This window comes from Astatotilapia calliptera, chromosome 9, assembly GCF_900246225.1.
Source record: "Astatotilapia calliptera chromosome 9, fAstCal1.2, whole genome shotgun sequence".
Taxonomy (NCBI): domain Eukaryota; kingdom Metazoa; phylum Chordata; class Actinopteri; order Cichliformes; family Cichlidae; genus Astatotilapia; species Astatotilapia calliptera.
This window is the reverse complement of record NC_039310.1, coordinates 27435504-27440590: the sequence shown is the minus strand read 5'-3', so window position 1 is coordinate 27440590 and position 5087 is coordinate 27435504. Positions and strand designations below refer to the sequence as shown.

General features: G+C 37.6%; 1 long non-coding RNA gene across 1 annotated transcript; it reads right to left on the bottom strand.

Moving 5' to 3' along the window:
- Positions 1-2892: 2892 nt before the first annotated feature.
- LOC113029429 (uncharacterized) lies at positions 2893-3646 on the bottom strand. The gene is made up of 3 exons (XR_003273408.1): positions 3529-3646; positions 3107-3179; positions 2893-2937 (listed from the first exon to the last, which is right to left on the bottom strand). It is a non-coding gene; the product is annotated as an uncharacterized LOC113029429 (long non-coding RNA).
- Between the last annotated feature and the right edge of the window lie 1441 nt (positions 3647-5087).

Below are 5087 nucleotides of genomic sequence, written 5' to 3'. Positions count from 1 at the left end.
AGGCAACAACAAACAACGAAAGAACGTTGGACAGAGGATGCTATTTATCGAACTACCAATGAGGCTCAGTGATCTTTTATATCTGTACAGTATTGAAGAGATCTATAAAAGGTTGCCAGGTTGAATGGAATTCCTCCAACCTCCCCTTTAGTAGGAGTTTAATTCTTTCCAGCTGCAAGTGTCTCAATACATCTTGTATTAACGCTGATGTGGTAGGAGGGACCTTTTGTTTCCAACTTAGTAGAATCAAACGGCCTGCCAGCAGCGTAAGACACATTTCTAAATCAAGCCCTATTGTATCTCGTTCTGAACTGGAGATTGTTATTCATGCATTCATTTCATTCACTAGGAGGTCCCTGCGATCATGTGATCAGGGCCTACTGGTTATTCAATATACAAAGCTGAGAACCAAGGGAGACAGAGCTTTTGACTGTGAAACTCTTCCTCGGAGTTTAAGATCTGTGCAGTCAGTGATCTCTTCTAAAAAACAACTAAAACACATCTTTTTAGAATTGCATTTTGTTAACTTTTAACGTTTTATACTCTGTCATCCCCAGAGATGGGCAGTAACGCGTTACTGTAATCTGATTACTTTTTTCAAGTAACGAGTAAAGTAAGGGATTACTATTGCAAAAACGGTAATTAGATTACCGTTACTTTCCCGTAGGAACGCTGCGTTATTGCGTTAGTAAAACCGTGATTTTTTTGCGAGAATGTCTCATGACAGTGACGTAAGCGAGTGCGACGTTCGTGACAACAGCTGTCTGCAGATCAACAATGGATAATATCGAGTGCGGGAGAGAGTATGAGCATGCAGCGTTTAAAGCTTGGAAGTACTGACCTTACTTTGAGTTTGATTCCATAAAAAGTGACAAAAACATTAGAAGAAAACTTCTCTTTACACCGAAAAATACCCTAAACAAGCTCCGAGTGCGCAACGACGTAATGGGAAATTCACAGAGAAACTCGCGGATTCTTCCACTGACCGCTGCGCCACACTTACACCAGAGCACACCTCCGCCTACCCCACTCCTGATTTACAGGTGAAAAAAGAGCAACAGGGCAGGGATAGCTCAGTAGGTAGAGTGGTGGCCCCATGATCGGAAGGTCGGGGGTTCAACTCCACTGAATGGCTACCTTGAGGTACCCCTGAGCAAGGTACCGTCCCTACACAATGCTCCCCGGGCGCTACATTGGTGGCTGCCCACTGCTTCACTGGGTGAATGGGTTAAATGCAGAGGAAATATTTCCCTATGAGGACTAACATTTACTTTCTGCTGTGTTTTACTTGCATCTATTTGAAAGACTGAGTGCAAACACAAAAAATATTTTATTTTATGTGCTGGAATGTGCAGAAAATAGGTTTAAATGTTAAACTAATTTCTTCAAATCAGAGAATGGTGCATATAATTTAATTTTTGCTTGATGCATAAAGTTAAAAGATTAAAATGGATAAAACAAGTTAAAAAAAGAGACTTTTCCATTTGGTTACATTTTGTATGATGGATTATGCAGAAAAAGTAGAATTGGGCTGAGAGATCTATCGCTTTATCACCTATTCAGGTTATAAATCGTGTTTTTTAAAAGTAACTAAGTAATTAATTACTTTTGAAAATAAGTAATCAGTAAAGTAACGGGATTACTTTTTGGGGGAAGTAATCAGTAATTAGTTACTGATTACTTTTTTCAAGTAACTTGACCAACACTGGTCATCCCTTTGAGAAGTACTTCGTGATCTTTTTACTTACTTAACGTCTGCTTCCTCCATGCATACCGCCTCTTGTCATGTCCAAATAACTCAATTTTAGTTTCATCAGTCCACAGCACCTTATTCTAAAATGAAGCTGGCTTGTCCAAATGTGCTTTAGCATAGCTAAAACGACTCTGTTTGAGGCATGTGCGCAGAAAAGGCTTCTTCTGCATTATTCTCCTATACAGCATCTCCTTGTGCAAATTGTTGCGCTGAATTGTTGAACACAGTGACACCATCTGCTGCAAGATGATGTTGTAGGTTTCATCTTATATTAGTTATTTTATTTTGTATACAGCTACATTTTATACATATCTCACATGCAGCACCTCAGTTTTGCAACTTTCTCATTACTTTAATGGCGACAATGGCCCAGGAGGTTGGGAAGCGCATCTGTAACTGGAAAGTCACCGGTTCGATCCCCGGGCTCTCTGTCCTGGTCGTTGTGTCCGTGGGCAGGACACTTTACTCTACCGCATACTGGTGTTGGTCAGAGGGGCTGATGGCTCGATATGGCAGCCTCGCTTCTGTCAGTCTGCCCCAGGGCAGCTGTGGCTACAACTGTAGCTGCCTCCACCAGTGTGTGAATGAATAATGGAATTGTAAAGCGCTTTGGGTGACTTGAAAAGCGCTATATAAATCCAATCCATTATTATTATTAATTTTTTTCATCCAGTTTAGTTCATCTTCTAGCTGAACATCTTTGTGTTTCTAGATTTCAGATCATGTGTCTTTGTGTTGATGGTTTATGTATTCGTGAAGAACTTTCCAAGTGATTTCTGAATATTTACTTTTACTTCTGACGTCTGTGCCTCCTGGTGTCCTGTGATTGTGACATCATCATGATCAATATGTTGTTACAGCAAATACTAAATAATCACACACACCATTATAAATCTGAACTTAAAGGCTTTTATTGATTTATCTTTCTTCTCAGATTGAAGACAGAATAAAAAAAATTCCAACATTCATATTTAATGACATTTTTAATAAATATAATATATAAGACTGTTTTTAGGTCATATGAATAATTTACAAAAATAATCAACATTTCTTAACACATATTTCTGTAAAAGTGTGAACTAATAAATCAGCAGAAATGGTTCCCGTTGATGCTTTACTTCAACTTTGATTCATCATTTCCATCATCTTCATTTAGAAATTCCTGGAGGACACAGCAGAGTTCCCTGTGGTGGTGAAAGAGAGAAGGTGACATGAAAAGAAGAAGCACCATTAGACAGATATACACAGTGTCGTTTTATTACCTATATTATAATCTTCACATATTTGCCAGAAAGTCACTGCTGGTTTTTCTAAACTTTGTGTCCACATTTTTATAAATAATTTGTTTCTCACCTCATTTATTTTCCTTTTAAGCCACTCGGTGTTTGGTCTGAGGAACAATGCTCTTCCTCTGCTTGTTTTGACCCTGGAATAAAAAAGAAGTTTATAATGAGAGGGAAATAAATCAAAGGATTCGACATTTTCACTTTATTGTTAACTGAACATGTGCAGGGTCCATTTTGCATTATGCTGTGAGAGAACAGCTCAGGTTTCCTCCAAGCTCATAAGCACAAACTCACAGATTCCCCAACGTCACCACATTAGAAACAATCACAGAGCAAACAGTAGTGCTGTATGTTAGAGAGGGGAACATTTATCTGCTACATCAAGGTTTCAGTGCAAATCTCATTTTCATTGTTGTGTTTGTGGATTTTTAATCAAGAATTCATTTCTACATTTTATTTGGTTTAAATTTATTTAGAAGTTCTACTTACTCATAGCCATGAAGGCAGCCATGTCTGTCGTCTTCAACGCAGCTGATGATGTTTTTTGCCCATTTAGGTGTAGACATGTTTATTACACCACTGTTAGAATATGTTTTATAGCAGGCATTTCCCACGTGTTGAGCCCCTGCAGCACATCATCACACACATTGTCATTATTTTTCAAACCCTTTAAGATATCATGGAGACTGAAACAATCTCAACTCTCAGATGTTGTATAAATAATTTACTGATCAAGTTATTATGTGTAATACCAAAAATCACAAAACTGACAAAAAACTACAACTGGCTTTAATCAATCATATAGATTTTATTAAATGTAATTGACTGTATTTTGTCCAGAAACAGCTGCTCTGTTACCGTTTGTAAGAAAGTTACATCAAGACCAGATAGATTTGTAACCGTGTTAAGAAACAGATTTTTAGCTGCTGTTACTGAGCTTTCTGCTTTGTATCTCATTGTACAACTGTATAGTGACAATAAAGGCATTCTATTCATTCTATTCTATTCTATTCTATTCTATTTCGCAACAGAGAAATAAAACCTGTACCTGATACAGAGATGAGCATCACCACACTCAGGGAGATCAGAAGAATCAGGCGGCTGGTGGAGAGACTCGAACACATGTTGAGACGCTGAAAGGCACCAAATCTGAGTCTGGATCTGAGCGGTGAACAGGTTTGTTACCAGCTGATGAACTTGTCAAAGTGTGACAGCGGCTCATCTTATATACTGTAGCTTGTCACTGAATTAGGGGCTGTTTGGTGATGTATTTACACAAAAATAAACACTGATGGAAACACGACAACCACAGACTGCTGTGGTGAGCAGCTTCCTTTCTCATGTTGAGGTTTGTTGTACAGCTTAATGTGTCTGTAATGGGTTTAAACCTGATAACATGTACTACAAACTGGAAATATATGAACAGTCATCCCACAAGTATTGACATTTTATAGTAGTAGTATTAACAGCAGTAGCAGTAGGAGCAGCAGTACGCTGCTGTGAAACAAGTGTTGTTCTGCTGTCAGACAACATATATTATTTATCCAATAGCAATAAATAAAATCAAGATGTGGGTTTTGTATTTCTGAGCTCATGAACAACTGTTTGTTTTTTAATCTTTCCCTTTTAGAGATCGTAGAACCTCAGACGACAGCCATTACAAACAAATGATTTATTAAATATGATGTTGGACATGAAACACAAGTATCTATGAAGCGCCTTGAGGCGACTTTTGTTGTGATTTGGCGCTATATAAATAAAATTGAATTGAATTGAAGTGTATGAGTTTAACCTTAAACATAAGCTGCTGTAATATCAATCCATTTAACACTGAAGGGAAACATTTTACTAATTATTATTTTTATTTTTGATATTTTTTCACAGTTTTCTAATAACACAGTTTTGTGTATTATTGCAAGCGATATTTCCAGAGCTGAGGGCAGCAGTGTTCAACTGGATTGTTGCACATCTCTAATAAAAACATGGAGAATTAAATGCATCTGTTTGAATGAATGTTTTTGTTTCACTCTTTTGTTGACTTGTTGGAA